At 39.8% G+C, this 18282-nt stretch overlaps 1 protein-coding gene across 3 annotated transcripts in view; it reads right to left on the bottom strand.

Moving 5' to 3' along the window:
* The window catches only part of CREB5 (cAMP responsive element binding protein 5), a 607187-nt gene extending 592866 nt beyond the window's left edge, over nucleotides 1-14321 (bottom strand). For 2 of the 3 annotated variants that reach the window (XM_077268826.1, XM_077268825.1), the window contains exon 1: nucleotides 14068-14321. The gene's annotated coding sequence lies outside the window, so the exon portion shown is untranslated. The remainder of the gene's footprint in view (nucleotides 1-14067) is intronic. The other variant, XM_077268824.1, reaches the window with a different exon arrangement.
* Nucleotides 14322-18282: the final 3961 nt, after the last annotated feature.

The following is an 18282-nucleotide window of genomic DNA, read 5'->3' as shown; positions in this document are numbered from 1 at the left end:
ACACGATGCATTTATTTCGCGGAAAAAACGCATCATGTGCACAATAATTGCGGAATGCATTCTAAATGATGGGATGCATAATGTATGCATTTTTTATGCGTTTTTATAGCGTTTTTATAGCAAAAAAACTGCAACGTGTGCACACAGCCTCAAAATCAGGACTGCCCCGCTGGATCCGGGACGGTTGGGAGGTCTGCTCTAGTGCCAGCTATTGGAAGCCACAATCCTAAAAGTCAAGACAGGGTCTTACCACAAGTATTGGTGTAAGAAGAAAAAAAAAAACTTGCAGACACGTGTTTCAGGATCTTTGCTCATCATCAGTGCAAAGCAGATTAACTGATTTGTCTCTTCAGCACTAGGTACTGCTCAGATATTACTTTCCAGGATAACAGTCCTCATATTTAACATTTAATAAATATTTAATTCATGCTGCTGCTATAACCCAAGACAAAGGTATGTGTTAATACCGCTAAACGTCTCCTCTTTACAGCTGCTAGAAATTATTGACAAACTCCCTTTATGGCAAATCTATGAGCAGGTAGGCAGACAGGCATATGGACAGAGAGCCATAGGGTCCTTTCAAAAGCAAATGGAGCCATGCCAGATTAAACAAACATTATTATTATTAGTACGGAGTCATTTGCCTTCAATTTATTATTTACGAAAAGCAGAATTCTGCTTCAGAAAACTATAATTTTTAGACTTTGGATACCACCTATGTTCAGTTTTATTACTTCAGCTAATCTAAATTGACACATTAAATGACGTTGCAAGAGGCCTTGATTAAAAATCTCTGACTGTGGTGTGTCGATAGCTTGTGTGCAGAGAAGTGTTCCCATGGTAACAGACCACAAACAAACCTTGTGCAGTCTGGCCCTGCAGTAATGCAGTCTTGAAATCCATTCATTCTTCTTTCTTACCCTTTTTAGTACATGCTACCAACAATTAGGAGTCAGACAGAAGAAAGAACAACTATATATCCAACTAAACATAGATTGTCCCGTGCATGCACAGGTCTACAGAGAAGCCATAGACAAAAAAATAACAGATTTTAACTCAAGACCTATTTCATGTTTCACTTTTATTTTAGATGTAATGTGACATTTAAAAAAAAAATTATTGTGAGGGTGGAAAAAGTCTTCCAACCATTCTTTGCTAAAATATGGGAGTTCCTAGGCAAAAGGCGTTTTGATTCCGTCACTTCTGAAGTTACAATCTATGCACTCATTTTTCAGGCTTATGTACAAGGCACGTTAAGATCTTCCACCAGAATCATCATCACTAGAAGCAGATCGGCCTCAGTAAATAAGCCTGCAATGTATCCGTAGTTATTTAGCATTTTTTAAGCTTTTGGAATTGCTATACTATATGTCAGAGAGACGCCGTTATGAGTCTTTTGGGATAAAATACTTCCAAGAATTTTGAAATAGCTTTTGTATTTTTCCCACTGGCACTGTATACAAAGAAGGACATTAAAATGAGACAAACTAGACTTGTTGATAAGATGAATCACAGCTTGGGGAGAAGTCCAGAGGTAAAATATTTCTGGGTCTTACAAGGCCAAGACAAAAACCTGATATTGGACAGGGGACACATCTTATAAGATTACTAATTCTATAATACAAGTTTCAAAAAATACTTTATTAACAGAAATTGATGTAGGATTTCCTGTTGTTTTGCAGAATTTGAGAGACTTTGTATTGTGCTAACATTGGCTCTACAGAAGACTAAAGGCCTGATTCATCTAGACTTTGAAACCAGAATTCTGGTGTACAAGTTTTAAAAAGTCACAAAATTTAAGTGCAACTCAGATTTGATGAATGACGCAAGTCTTGATGAACTGAGGCCCTAAGTTTTTAAGGATGCTGGAAAGACACTTGTATTGTCCGTTCCCAGCATATGTTATGCCTGGTGCCATGTGTGTGACAGTATGCCATATTTTCAAGAGTAATACCGTACCTAAAAAGGAACTCCAAAAGGAGACAGTCACCAACCCGTATCATAAAGATGCCCAACTACCTTCAATAGACGACTTGTGGCTGAGCATGTCTGTGTGCTCAATAGGTAGATGGGAGTAAACTTCAACAAGGCACATCTATTGGCAGCATATCACTCCAAGAACAACAGATTGTGCATGTTGAAATTTAACATGCCCCTATGCCTCCATCATCTGTCTGAGTTGGAAGAACCCAATACACAAAAATGTTTTACCAGTTCCTATGAAATAGGTGGGTTTAGCCAACTTTGTTCTTAGGTGTACTGGCACTGTAACACTTGAAAATGAAAGCACTTCCTTTTTGTCCAGTTGTCTTAATAAATAGACAAATCATGTTCTAACTGGCAACTTACATGTCAAGCAAGGACATATTGGCCTCTGTTGATTTTGGAGCGAAGGGGCTGCCACTATTTATTGGGTACTCTCTAAATGACACGGTATAATTGGATATCCTAGCAGTGTTAATTAACGGTGTTACCTGTCCCTTTTACCAGTAACCTAGCAGTCCTCCTAATTTTCTTTCTTAGCTAAAGATGTAAATGATAGATGCTGGCCCTTCTACATCACAGTGAACAAACCCTTTTGATTTTAATTGAGGCTTGGATGTCTACCAGTGGTGGTGATATCAGAGGGTTAGACCACAGCCTACCATACATCATAAACCAGAACACTATTAATTTGGGAATCTGAAGACTCACTTTTAATAGGTTCTTAAGGTTCCTCAAACATCTTCATACAGGTATTGATTACTCATCTAAGGCCGGGGTCACACTTGCGAGAAGCTCGCATGAGTCTCGCATCTCAATACTCGGCACTGTCGCCGGCACTCGGACTGGAGCGCTCAGCTGCATAGAAATACATGCAGCCGCACACTCCAGTCCCGAGTGCTGGGAGCAGTGCCGGGTATTGAGACGTGAGACTCGTGCAAGTTTCTCGCAAGTGTGACCCCGGCCTAATACTGACAGTAGAGCAGATTATTTGTTCTTGAGGTTAATTACATTTTTTGAACTGGCTTGCACCTTCAATGATATAACAATCATTCTACACTAAAAATTGGATTAAAAGATGATATGTCACCAGGTCAAAACTGTTCAGTTTTTTCTTTTATTTTATTCCCACTGGTCCTGTGACTATACCGTTTTTTTGTTGTTGTGTCTAACTTTTATGGTATTCACCAAGAGGGCATTGCTTGTAGGACTTTTGGGGGTGAACCTTTAGCACATTCCATATACCGGTAATCCCTCTAGGAGAAACGCACCCCATTGAAAAAGACTGTAAAAAAATTAACATACTGGTTACATGAAAGAAAAAGGCCCATGTCTCTGGAATCATATGGCAGGTTTAAAAAAACAATAAAAAGTCAGGGTAGAAAAGGAATAAAATAAGAAACCCAAAACTGTCTACTTTTAAGTTGGTGACAGGTCCTCTTTAAGAATAGCGATGGGTCAGAAGAATCATTTAAACATTTCTGCTGGTGGAATCATAGTGCATAGACCATTGGTGCAACCTATACAGCTGCACAGGGGCCCAAGATGTAAGTGGGCCATTTCCCCTCCAAAGGAAAGTGGAATTGTGCATTATGATGAGCTATTGGACGGCAAAGGGCCCATATATAGAGTTCTTGCACGGGGGCCTCTTCTGTCTGTGTCCACCCTGGATAGCCCCTGACTACAGCCCACTAATAACACCAAACAAGTATTTTGCCTTGCTGAGCACTGAGTGCTTTTTTTTCTTCATGCTTGATTGTGAAATACTTTCTACAATAATATCAATAACAAGCAGATCATCATTTACATCTAGAAAGCATACAATAAAAATGATTAATGTGGACTGTTTATGTGTGTCTGGCTGCTGACATTATGATGAAGATTAAATCAATTTGCATTCAATGGCTTTGAAAACAAATTAGAAGGCCATGGATGATGGCTTTATTAAACATTGCAGTATAAAATATGTGCAACATAATAAGTTAATGAATACAATTTGGCCTCTGATTCATCAAGACTTACATTTGGCATGCCCACACACATTAGAATAAAGGCGGCTGAACCCGCCAGTATCAGCGGGCTCCACCGATGGTCTAATCAACATGGTTTTCCTAGATGAGTAAGTTGTGTACTTCGAAACGTGTTGACCAATAAACTGCACTTCTTTGGAGTTCAATCTCCTCATCATTACTGACGTGAGCCCAGATTAAACCAGTCCTCTCCAGGTTCTTCTAATACTTTTCATAAAATATTTGGTAAATTACATATTGCACCTCCTAATCTCTTTAGGGGTGTTTGCAGTAGTGTAGCAGTGGTGTCATTCTCAACCACACCACATTCACTCGCACTCCCCTATGCATAAACTAAGACTAATAGAGCAAAATTTTAGCTGCACAGTTAAGACTATGTTCACCTGCCCAGTATTTAGTTAGGTTCAATTTTGGTGTCATAAAAATGGAAATAAAACATTCCAGTACAGGACCCATTAATTTCAATGGTAACGGAAGTGCCATAAAATGTCTTCAGTTCACCTCTGTTACAGCTTCTGTTTTTCAGTTGGACTAAAAAACATCGGGCCTGATTCATCAAGACCGGCGATGTTTATGGCGGTCATGATAAGTGGGCATGATGAAGTCAGATGCTCTAGATTCATGAAGAGATGCATGACTCTTCATGACTCTTCATGATGTTGGAGCATCTCACGAGTGGTGTGTTACTCCATACGCTACGCCAAAAATCTCTCTCCAGTCAGCTACTGGCATGAAATAATTGGTGTATGGCACCCCACATCTCGTCATGAATTAATCGAGCTGTGGTGTCCCACCCCCTGCCTCGCCCTTGTCCGCCCGTAGCTATACCTATTTCATGAGAACTGGTAGAAACTGGCGGACTCCAAAACTGACAAAATTTAAGTGCAACTCTAAGCTGCGCCTAAATTTTACAGCTTTTCAAAGCCTTTACGCTAGAATTCTGACCTGAAAGCTTTCATGAACTGGGCCCACAGTCTACACAACTTCTTTGGCCAAAAATACTAATATATAAAAATGTAAAAAAAATAGATAGCAACAGAATCGGTTTACGTTTTTGTTTCCATTGAAGTATTTGGGAAATGGATCACAATAGGTGGTCATCCATGATATCATCTGCTAACAAAATCATTTTTTTAGAACTGTGCATGCCCATAATAATAAAAGTGTTCAGATTTTCATCAAGTAAAAACGGATCTGTTACAAATGGAATAAAAATGGATTCAACACTCAAACTAAAATGTCCGTTATATACCGTATATATTTGAACATGAATCCGTTATAAATGGATGACTTAATACAACCTAAGTTCACAAATGAGGTTCTATATGTATTCTGCCTTTCCACAGTACTGCATAATCTATTCAGTTGAAGATTTACAAGACTCAATTCACATGCTGCAGAAAAACGTATGCAAATTAACATTTTGCTGTAGATTTAAAACCATTTCCAAAGATGAACTTTCCACTGTCAGTGAACATGGCCCTAGGTCTCATGCACTTCGAGAGCACTGAAAATTAGTACCAGTTCCATGCTACAGTATGTAGATCATTATACACCGGGTAATGTTATCCTCTAAGTGGCCCGTCTCTGCGTGGTGCCATATTTTTCCACAAATGTTTATTTTATGCAGTCCAGAGCATGAAATAAAATATGGCATATTCCTTCAGAAGACGATTTTTGCCATAGACGTTCATAGACCCTAACAAATAGGATTAGTGTACACAGATCCATGATGCACTTTTCTTTGGATACTATAAGTTTGTGATCCCAAAGTCCGGTGGTTCAATGTGAGAAAGAAAGAAAAAATATATTTTATGTGCATAATATACATTTTTATTAAAATGGCACACCATTTTTCCATATGTATCTGTAAATATTTACCTATAGGAAGTGATTCCAAATGAGTTTCTGAAATGTCTAATCCCTTCCCCCATACCTGTATACTTAGTTGGAAAATGTCCAAAATAAAAATATAATGCATTTTTTTTAGAAACTTCTCAATCAGAATCTCTACATCTGGGAAAAGTTAGCCTGATCTTAATAACATGTATGGCAATTAGATTATTGATGAAGGCATAATGGCGCTGTTTATACACTATTGCACAAAAATATCCCTTGGAACGTGATCGTTGCCATGAGGCTAAGCCCAATTTAAACTAATGCATTCCAATAAGATTAATTTCTTCTGTTATTCCTTATGCTTTCGCGTAAACCCAAACTTTCTAAATACCAGGGTGCGACCCTCTAGGACCGTGAAGAGGTTAACTGGCAGATTTATGATGCTGACTTTACCTAATGAGCTGTTTAATTTATAGTCTAAAAGACTGCAACCGATGCAGTGCTGAGCCACGGTAACAAATTATACCACTAACGGCTAAATTATGTAGATTGCAACATTAAACCAAGGCCACACGTTAACCCACCCGCTTCTGGATATTATCGCAAGCAAACACGCTTTGCATTTAAAGAATTTCAAAAAATAGCTTGGATTTTATTTTTCATCCTCCGTATGTTTCAGGCATATGCCCCTAGCACCAAGCAAGCCATTAAAAGTGATAATAATAGAAATTAATACCGCGCACCTAATCCTAATATCACAAGGACGAGATCTTAAATCAAAGAGGAGAGCAGTTTTACTGTTTTCCTTAACATTCATGCCGTAGAGAAAACTCAAAACAGACGCAAAACACACAAAAACCACATAAAGATGTAAATTTAATCAGCGTGGGTTAAGAGCTAATTATAGGGTTAAAGTTTTCAAAACTTAGGCAGGCATTAATGATATTGCCATGTGGGCCAATCGCATTTTATAGAATTAATAGAAAACATTCTTGCCATCGAGATGGGAGAAGCGGTTTTGGGGGTGATGTTTGCACAAGGAGCCTAAAACTTGTAAATGGATTAAAGGAATGTATAGTAATAATACATGAAGCACAGCAAACAATCAGCAGGACTTTCTCCGTACAGTATAGCTATATGTGCAGGTGAACTGTAGGCTTCACATGTGCAGCTCGGATCGGTTTTGTGCACTAACATGAGTTACACTTTGCTGCCATATTCCATCTATTAAATTACACAATGCAAGAAACCATATCTCACTAAAACACATAAAACATATACTGCTATATACCGCAGGAAAGATCTAAATTCCGCCCACATCTGATTCAACCGTCTCCTTAGAGGCAACCTATTATTCTATAAGTAATATCTTTAATGAGCAATCGTTGTCAATAATTAACATTAGGCCCCCCGAAGCTTAAAAGATAGACCACGCATGTATATGTTCCTGCCACCTCAGGGCCTGGATTAAATGGGTCATTTCCCCTTATAAACCGATCACTTCTAATAAACAAAACATGCGATCAGTTACATAAAATACTTCTTCCATCCGATCCGGCCTGTTTGTAGATTCATTTTTCCAAGTAAGGCATATAGACAAATGACTGCTCTTAAAAAATGCACCGCTCCCCTGAACATTAACCAACAAGAATTATTTATTGGGATACACTAGAACAGTACTTAGGTGAGACATACGATCCCCTAACACTGTATCATTTACTGCATGAGCCTGAATCAGCAAGAGTCCATATCTCAGAACATTTCACAGCAACCTGGGATTTCGGGACACTGAAAAAAGTATATTCGTAGTTTCTACCTGTATATTAGTCGTTCAAAACAGCTTTACAATTTGCAGATTTCTTTACACTTCAATAGAACAATAAATAAAATGAAAAAAAAAAAAACCATAAAAAATTATAAATTGAAAACAAATAAATGAACAATATTTGCTTGATCTATCAAGACATAAAGTATGGTAATCAGAGTGTATAAGGGCCCTTTTCATATTATGGTGCTGAGCATACAGCTAATTCATGGAGGCCTTTCTTTCCCAATCTATATACGGTAATCATTCTGAAGTAGCCAATAAATAAGGTGCAAAAAGCATCATAACTAAGGTGCAAAATGCATCATAACTAAGGTACAAAATGCATCATAACTAAGGTACAAAATGCATCATAACTAAGGTACAAAATGCATCATAACTAAGGTGCGAAATGCATCATAACTAAGGTACAAAATGCATCATAACTAAGGTGCAAAATGCATCATAACTCAGGTACAAAATGCACAAGGTACAAAATGCATCATAACAAAGGTGCAAAATGCATCATAACTAAGGTACAAAATGCACAAGGTACAAAATACACCTTAGCGGAGCCCAGTCCGGTTACTGTCACTGCAGTATAGGCCATGTACTTAGCCAATGCCACCAACAAATCCAAAGAGATAAGAAGTGCAAGTTCTCCCTTTATACATTTGCTCCTTTTAGGATTCACTCCTGGTTTTGTCTATGAAGAAAAATGTGAACAGGGCCAAACAATGGCAAGCTTCTACATTTACCTATTCTTGGGTCTGTAATATTCAGGCATGCATTATAGCGGAGGATTGTGATTTTTTTTTTGACTCACCATAGAAGCTCTGAGTTATAACCATGAAGGCGAGTCAAGTCCCAATCATCACTCAAAGTTAAATGTGGCTCATAAGGTATTAAAAGTTAGGGACTACCATAACAACTTTTCCTTATATTTACTTGATTTTTCATTTAGTATGATATATTTTTTATTATTATTAATTTTACTCATATAGCACCATCATATTCGACAGCGCTTTACAGACATCACCATCACTATCCCCATTGAGGCTCACAATCTAGATTCCCTATCAGTATGTCGTTGGAATGTGGGAGGAAACCGAAGAACCCGGAGGAAATCCCTGCAAACACGGGGAGAACATACAAACTCCTTGCAGATGTTGCACTTGGAGGGATTTGAACCCAGGACCCCAGCGCTGCAAATCAGCAGATATGGCAATTTGTGGTGTGTTTGTGTATGTTTGAATTTTCAGTTAAAAAATAAAAAAATAAAGCAAAACTTTTTTAAAAGTCAAACGCATGTCCCGATATCCTCCCTCCCATGAGGGTTTTTCAAATATATTGATCTGCAATATTTGTAGATGCGTCGTGTACACATGAAAACATTCTACATAGCGTAATACATTTAGTGAGCATTAGCCATAAAGCTTGTGGTGTAAAGCCGATGCGTACGCTTACAATCATTTCTCATTCAGATATCAATTATCATCTTGGTTTCCTATTGCAATGTTAGGTAAGAGATGGACGGACTGTCAGAAACATCGGAGACTGAACTACAAAAATATTAAGTTTAAGTAAGCAGCAGATGTATCTGCGTTGCTTCAGGCCTTCTATACATTTCTGTATGGGCATAAAATGACCTGGGAATGTCACTGTAACTGCAGTTGTACATGATACTAGATTTTCCATTGACCAATAAGTGTTTTAAAAAAAATGTGGAAAATTCCCCTAAAAAACAGTTTTACTGTTAGGCCTGCTACATAATCAACTCTGTAATGAGGGAAGACTGTAAGAGACCGGTCTGCAATCTATACCATCCATGAGACGGCGCCACCTAGTAACAGGGTTATGGTCCTGCGTAAGAACTGAGATATTCCATTAGTACTATATTTTCTAGTAGGAGAATAATAACCTATTACAGTGTAAAGCCATGATAGATAGATAGATAGATAGATAGATAGATAGATAGATAGATAGATAGATAGATAGATAGATAGATAGATAGATAGATAGATTCTGCTGGGAATTCCGCTGCATTCTTTCCGCCACCACTACATTCACACAATGAGTGAGTTTTTAATACTGCAGATTTTCTGCAGCATTTCTGCACCTGTTAGCTAAATTGGGTCACTTGCGTTGTTTTTTTATTATTAATTTTTGTGTGCATTTTTTAATCGGATTTTTTAAGCTGCAGTTTTGGCCTCTTTTTAGTATGACGTTTTTGATACTTCCTGGTACTTTTACAAGGCTTTATTGATATAGTTACCGTATGTGCTTTTATAGTGTGTTTCTACAGTGGAAATGCATTAAAAACATAGTCATTTTTTACCTGTGGATTTTTCGCATTTAATGCAATTCTAAGGGGAAAATCTGCACATAAAACTCAGCATAATCACAAGAAAAATTTAAATGCCAGTGTGCACAGCATAAATGAAAATTTCCATCTACTTTGCTGGAATTATAAGACGCTGCATTTTTTTGCGCAGCAAAAATACACAGAGACAAAAATGCACCAAATACCCATAGTGTGAACATCACCTTATAGTAAAATATTACAGAAGGTTTTATTTAAAAAAAAAACTTAATGAAAACGTAACATTATTTTAACTCCAGTTTTTGAACAAGATGAGTGCAGTTCCCAAATGCACCACTTTACCTTGTTAGTGTGGCCTAATCAAGCCCAGTAAACCTATGGTTAAACTTTTCACTTCCACCTTATAAACAAATCTAAAATGAAAGCCTTATACAGGTTGTTGCGTACAATGAATGATCCCATCAGCAATCTACGGGATCAGTCTGTATGGTAGCATCGGTTTACCCCCGTCACATATAAGTATATCAATTACAGAGGAGAAAATGGGGCATTTACACGTGAACCATCAGACCTAGAATCGACTGTCAGATCGGAGCACTGGGCCAACAAAGGTTAAGGGCCCTTAATGTAACGAGGACGAGCTAATTCTCTGATGCATTACCCCAGACGGCTTCAAATAATATGTTTAATTACTTATCATTAATCAAGCGCTCCATCGGAGCTTTCTATGGGACACGGCTCCTGTTCTGGATTAGGAACTGCAGATACCGCACATTATAGTGATTCAGAAGCAGTGTCCAGGCTTTATGCCACACTACACACTATGGCTCACATTCACCTGTCTATCCACTTATACCTGTCTCTTTTTTGGGGATGGTTTGGTTTCCAACAGCAATCCTGTTTATGACGATGAACTTTCACTAAATTTTTTGAAAAGACCTCTGTACTTTAGTTTCCTTTTAAAACCTCATTATACTCCATGGGCTCCTTATCGCCTATAATTCCTTCGTATAAATCAGTGAAATTACAATTTTGCAGTTTTTGTGAATCCCTTTATAATCATAAAAAAAACCCCTGAGAATATTTATTTTATAAAATAAAATAGAAAATGGTCCCACTATTCAGACTTCTGCCGAACACAGAGCAGGAGGACAAATCAAAGCATTTAATGCTGGACTGGTAACGCTCGCACCCGTCAGACAGCACGTCTACAGTTTGGAAAGTTTTCGTTTTGTACAATCCATGCCTTACTTCTTAACTTTTCTATTAGTAACTAAGTGGCTTACATAACAGTTTTCCAATGCTACATGTGCCAAAGATTAAGATTAGGGGAGATGTTACTAGAAATGTATGAGTTACAAGATGTTGGTATATTATGTAGTGGAAAAATATGTATATGCATGCAAGCACATATCACGTCTGCTGGAAACACACATGTTCAAAGGGCTGTTTAATATAAATGTATATATATACATATATATATATATATATATATATATATATATACATACATACACACACACATATATGTGTATGTATATATATATATACATACACATGCATATACACATATATATATGCAGTGGTGTAAATATACATATATAATATACACAGTTTAAACCATTGTATATATATATGTGCATGTGTATATATATATATATATATATATATATATATATATATATATATATACATATACTCACACATATGTATATATACATATGCTGTAAACATATGTACTGTCTACATACATTAGCAGCTATTATAATTGACACTTTTTGAGCATTTTATACTGACCTCGCCGTCTCATATATTTTATTCCAAAATCTACACTGACAATATATTTTAATATTAAAAATTCATTTTTTAAATGTCTTTCCAGCAAGTTTCCTGTAACTTGGTAGTTTTCATCTCCTTAATGCCAGTCCTGGTTGATCTCCCTTCTATCCTAGTGACCCTACAGACCTTTATGTACCCCCCTTTTCTTCTCACGCTTTTGCTCCATTCATCTTTTGGGTGGGTGGAGGCGGAAGATCAATGGTTTGGGTCCATCATCGGTTTATAACATAATGAAGCACCTCTTGTCTTTTCACCTTTGCTCGGGGTCGCGCAGTAAGAGGTGAGATACAGAAGAACTTCACATGAAGTTTATGAACACATGAAAGGTGCGATCTTAACGTCCGACTGACAGGTCTTAATTACTGAAGTCTTGGCTGGTCATGGCCTTAAGGAGCGTTCAGGAACTTGAGACTTATAGGTAAAATTAATTATGATTAATGACTAAGAATGTATAGCTCGAAACGCGTCAGTGTTTTTAATGACGTTTATGGTTCCTGTGAATAAAGTGATAACGGTGGAGCAGTGATACAGTGTGGCGGAGCAGTGATACAGTGTGGCGGAGCTTTCTTAGTAATAGTGTATGTTGTTAATTCTTAATAATTACAATATGATCGTCCTGTTCCCATACATTCATCCATCAGCCGGCGGGTTCTACTAAACAGCTATATCTCAAAATCAAAATTCCCACCAAGATACAATGCGTAGAGCATTAAAAGAATCAGCACTGCACAAAACAAAGCTGTCCAGTATGTTTAGGCAGTGTTTATCTGGGAGGCAGACTGCACTGTCAGCATATCTAACGCCTGAACCCTTCACTATCTGAGGCTGCTAATCATACCCTCTTCCTAGGCTGGAGGATGATGTAATGGCCCCACGTCCAGCATTATTCCCAGGGATGTCTGCGAGGAAAACATACAAATGCTGACACCTAACAACCAAATACGCACAAAGCCCAGTCCGACGCAGGCGGCGAAACGCGTCATCATACAGCGTGTAGGAGGTTGGGGCGGTCAACAGTGTGAAAAAAGCATTAAAAAAGACGAAAAAATAAAAGCGACCTAATGCAAAATATCTTATGGCCATACTGTAAATAGATGAATAAGTAGCAAAAAAAATACAGCTGTGCTGCAGAAGAGTTGGACAGAAGTAGCAGAGCCGAGTTCGAAGTTGAAGCAAAGCTGAGTTTGTCATGTATCGTCTGAACTGATGGGTTTTCATAAGAAAATTCAGCCCAGCTACGTCTTGAACGGCATCGCTTAGGAGCAGGAATCTCTACTATTGAATACTAATTAATTTGTAATTAATAGTAATACTTTTTTTCAGATTTTTATTAAGTGAAACCGCATGGAAATGTCACATTTTTGGAGTAATCGCAGCACCTGGACTAACCCCACCGCAATGTCTGAATAGAGCCTTATAATAAAGTTTGTATAAATTATCATTTTTACACAATAAGAGATCCGGTGTAATATAATGTATAGTATGTATTTACAGCATGAGGTTGTGTCCCGGAGAGAACTGCGCCCCCAAAATCCGGGTCTATTGTTAATAAACCCGACTAAAGTCCTAGAAAGTGACGCCAGGACAGGTTTCAGCATCCTCTCCTAACAGAAGTGCCTCACTGTTGGCCTGACAACCCATGAACAATGCCGGGGTTATCTGTCCCTTATTTATTGTATTATTTTTCGGAGGCGACGGGGATGGCAGTGAAGTGTATTGTCTCGTATTGTGGTGATGGCACCAGCATATTAATGACTTGCTAATGACTAATCTGCAGTCCTATGCTAGGATCCTCCGAGCTGGGTAGAGAAAAAAAAAAAAGTTTTTAAACTTTCACTTCCAGCAAAACTTTTGGTGACAAGTGATAAGAAGCGAGTGACACCACAGCTGGCACCTTCTCCTGATCACTGGTATCGGGGATGAGCAGCACACCCCTCCATCCACCTGATGTCCTGACAACTGTCACTGTCATCCTGAAGAGATCAGCGGAGTGAACCGCTAGCTTAACCCCTTCAGCGCCGCCGGCACAGTGACAGCGGGCGACCGTACAGAAGTTTGGGACACTGTGATGACACTGGGAGGGTTGTGACAGCAGGTGTCAGGTCTGACAACCTGCTCATTAGCAGCAAACACAGCGCACGGTCTCATGGATAACGCTGCTGTTCCTTTAAATACATCACACAGAAGAACACAATGTAGAAAATAAATATTAATCAATATTAATAGAAAATATTTTCTTCTCCACTTACCCAACAAGTGTAGAAATCAGCAGAGATATGAGGAGGCTGTGGGGTCTTGTGTAGTTTGGGGTCTCCGCGGTCTCAGGTAAGGAGTGCTAGAACTTTATTTGGCTGCAGCATGGACAGGGCAAACACTGGGAGCAGCAGCGAACTCCTCACAGACTTGCTTAAAGACTCTCGGCTTCTTGCTGGAGTGGGCAGTGACTTTCCCCCTGCATCACACACACACACACACACACACATTTAAAGCCACAGTGCCATGTACTACAAAAGAACCACGTTGGACTGAGGGAAGATTACAATACGTTCTATTTAGAGCCGCATTACATCATCCCCGGTGACGTCACGTGGGATTCCTGAACTTCTAAATCATAGCAGGGAGCGGGGGTGTGGCCGGGGGCTGGCGGACACGCCCCGGTAGGAGACTGGACACGCCCCCCGGAGGAGAGCGCTCAGCTGGAGCTCAGCTGCTGGGGCTGAGTCATGCGGGAGCCGGGGACTCGGGGAGAAGGGCGGCGGGAGGACGCTGCGGGGCGGGCGGGCGAGATGCGGGCCGGTCCTCCGTGTGTACCGATGTCTGTGCAGGGAGAGCGTGTACTGTGTCCTGCAGAGCGGGGTTGGCAGGGCATGCTGGGACTTGTAGTTACACAGCACGTAAAGTACAGGAAGGAATGTTAAGAGTTCTGACATAGCTGAGCAGGTGAAGATGAGAGTTGTAGTCACACCGCAGCTGGTAGAAATGAGGGCAGTTTAGGCTAAAGCCGGACATGCTGCGTTTTGTAGTACTACAGCAAGCAGAAAAAGAAGGTTATCCGTCTGTAATAGCTCAGCAGGACCTGCTGGGGCTTGTAGTGCCTCTGTGTGGTAAGCAGGAACTACGGGAGGTTATTATAGGTCTATATGAGATGAGGAGGTTGTGCTTGCGGGGGCTTGTGGTACTACAGCATCAGGAAGACTTATAGGTGTGTAATAGTTGACCAGGACCTGCTGGGTCTTGTAGTACTACACCAATGAAGAAATAAGGCATTCTCTAGATCTTTAATAACAGAGCAGGACTTGCCGGGTCTTATAGTACTACAGCAATCAGAAAAAAGGAATTCTGTATATCTGTAATAAATGAGCGGGGCATGCTTGGTCTTTTGGTACTACAGTAATAGGGAAATAAAGAATTCTGAGGAGTACTGTAACAGCAGAAGACATGCTGGGTCTAGTAGTACTACAGCTATTGGAATAACTAACTGTAGGTCTGTAACAATTCAGCAGGACATGCTGGGTGTGGTAGTACTACAGCAATCAGAAAATAAGGAATTCTGTATATCTGTAATAATTGAGCAGGGCATGCTGGGTCTTTTGGTACTATAGTAATAGAGAAATAAGGAATTCTGCCAAGTATTGTAACAGCAGAGGACAGGCTGGGTCTAGTAGTACTACCACTCAGAGAATAATTAACTCTTTAGGTCTGTAACAATTCAGTAGGACATGCTGAGTCTGGTAGTACTACGTCGATCAGGAAATAAGGAATTCTGTATATCTGTAACAGCAGAGTCTAGTAGTACATAATGTAGCAAGGAGGAAATGAGGAAAGCTACGCTTCAGTATTGGCTCAGCAGGGCATGCTAGGTGTTGTAGTCCTACAGCAGGGTATGCTGAGATATGCCGCAAATAGAACAAAAGCTTTAGTGCAGCGTGAGCTATGCATGCTGGGCCTTGTAGTACAACAGTTGATAACAATCAGGAAATAAGGAAACCGGTTTTTATTGGCGCTGTGCACACAACATACCGTGACTACAACCCAGCTGTCTCCAAAAGTCCAACCCTGCTGCAGATCATTAGCCACACTTCACTTTGACCTATAGACCAGAATGTCAGTTGGTTATTTTTTTTTTTTTTTTTTACAGCCAAATTGCAATTCATGAAATAGTCATGTGACAGCAAGTTTCAGACAATGTTATGGTCGTATAGCTAAAGTCACCGTGTAGCGCTAGTCTTCAACTGGAAGAGGATGCTGGGTATGATGAGACTTGTAGTTACACCAGCATCAGACTGGATTTATTAAAATGCAATTAGAAAAAAATAAGATCCTAATTCGTCAAGGCCAAGTTCACACAAGCATTTAAAAAAAAATTGTTGCTTTATCATCTATAGTGTCATCCGTATAGCCATGGCATTTGTTTTTATACATCAGCAGTCATTAAAATTTACAAAACCAAATATAGTCTCCTATGTTAAAGAATTGCAAAGTATCTGTAAACATCGAATGCTATACGGATGAAGATTAGGTTCAGATCTTTTTGCACATCTACTGACTTGAATGGCTGAGTCACATCCAAAATACAGAAGAGAATGATGCATGTTGCAATTTTTTCATGCTGACATTCAGTCCATCTTAAAAAAAAAAAAAAAAAAAGTGCCAACTCCAACAATGAAGTTCACCTCCAACTCCAAACCAGGCACCGAGAACTAACACTGGCAATTCCTAAGTGCCAGAGGCAAGCATATATATATATATATATCTGAGGGGAGTGGCCAACACTGAACAGCGGAGACAATCCAGGTAGGAAAGCTCCAGGGGCTTCAACTGAACAGATAAACACTTGCACTGCCAGCAAGGAAAAAACATACACTGTTAAATAAGATGGTGAAGTACTTCTAACCAGTGAAGAAGTTCATGAAACTAGATGCTGCGATTTTACAGCCCGTCTCTTTGGTGGTATCACCGTGACAGTACCCTCCTCTAAGAGGGACCTCCGGGCCGGGTTTATCTGGGTGTACCAACCTGATCGCATGTACAGGATGTGCCATTTATATGGATACATCTGGGTGGGCCATGTATATGGATACACCTAAATAAAATGGGAATGGTTGGTGATATCAACTTCCTGTTTGTGGCATATTAGTATATGGGAGGGGGAAAACTTTTCAAGATGGGTGGTGACCATGGCTGCCATTTTGAAGTCAGCCATTTTGGATCTTTGGAACTTTATAAATGGCTTACCCAGGTGTATCCATATAAATGGCCCATCCTGTACATCAGATGCTGGTACCCACATTCTCTTTTCAAGACCGTAACCCTTCGCATGTACCAGATACTGAAGCTCCCAACGAACCAAGCGAGAATTTATATTCTTAACTATCTGAAATTCCAGATTCCCATAAACGACTTGGGAAGGTAGTGGTAGAGCTGGTTCAGAGGAACCATTGAATTTTTTGAGTTGAGTAGTGAAACACATTATGAACCTTAACCCCTTTCTGGCATTGGACGTACTATTCCGTCCATGTGGGGTGGGCCCTACTTCCCAAGGACGGAATAGTACGTCCAGAGCGATCAGCCGCGCTCACGGGGGGAGCGCGGCCGATCGCGGCCGGGTGTCAGCTGACTATCGCAGCTGACATCCGGCACTATGTGAGAGGAGCGGTCACGGACCGCCCCCGGCACACTAACCCCCGGCACACTGCGATCAAACATGATCGCAGTGTTCCAGCGGTATAGGGAAGCATCGCGCAGGGAGGGGGCTCCCTGCGTGCTTCCCTGAGACGATCGGTACAAGGCGATGTGCTCACCTTGTACTGAGCGTCTCCTCCCTGCAAGCCCCGGATCCAAAATGGCCACGGGGCTGCATCCGGGTCCTGCAGGGAGGTGGCTTCACAGCGCCTGCTCAGAGCAGGCGCCGGGAAGCCTCCAGCAGTGCACGTCAGATCGCTGATCTGACACCGTGCACAGCAAAGTGTCAGATCAGCAATCTGTCATTTTACTGTGATGCCCCCCCAAAGTAAAAAAGTAAAAAAAAAATAATTCCTAAATAAATAATAATAAAAAACAAATATATTGTTCCAATAAATACATTCCTTTATCTAAATAATAATAAAAAACAATAAAAGTACACATATTTAGTATCACCGCGTCCGTAACGACCCGACCTATAAAACTGTCCCACTAGTCAACCCCTTCAGTGAACACCGTAAAAAAAAAAAACGAGGCAAAAAAACAACGCTTTATTATCATACCGCTGAACAAAAAGTGGAATAGCATGCGATCAAAAAGACGGAAATAAATAACCATGGTACCGCTGAAAACATCATCTTGTCCAGCAAAAAACGAGCCGCCATACAGCATCATCAGTGAAAAAATAAAAAAGTTATAGTCCTCAGAATAAAGCGATGCAAAAATAATAATTTTTTCTATAAAATTGTTTTTATCGTATAAAAGCGCCAAAACATAAAAAA

The sequence above is a fragment of the Ranitomeya variabilis genome, chromosome 6 (assembly GCF_051348905.1).
Source record: "Ranitomeya variabilis isolate aRanVar5 chromosome 6, aRanVar5.hap1, whole genome shotgun sequence".
NCBI lineage: Eukaryota > Metazoa > Chordata > Amphibia > Anura > Dendrobatidae > Ranitomeya > Ranitomeya variabilis.
The sequence above is the reverse complement of the archived record's forward strand: the minus strand, read 5'-3'. Positions and strand labels throughout refer to the sequence as shown.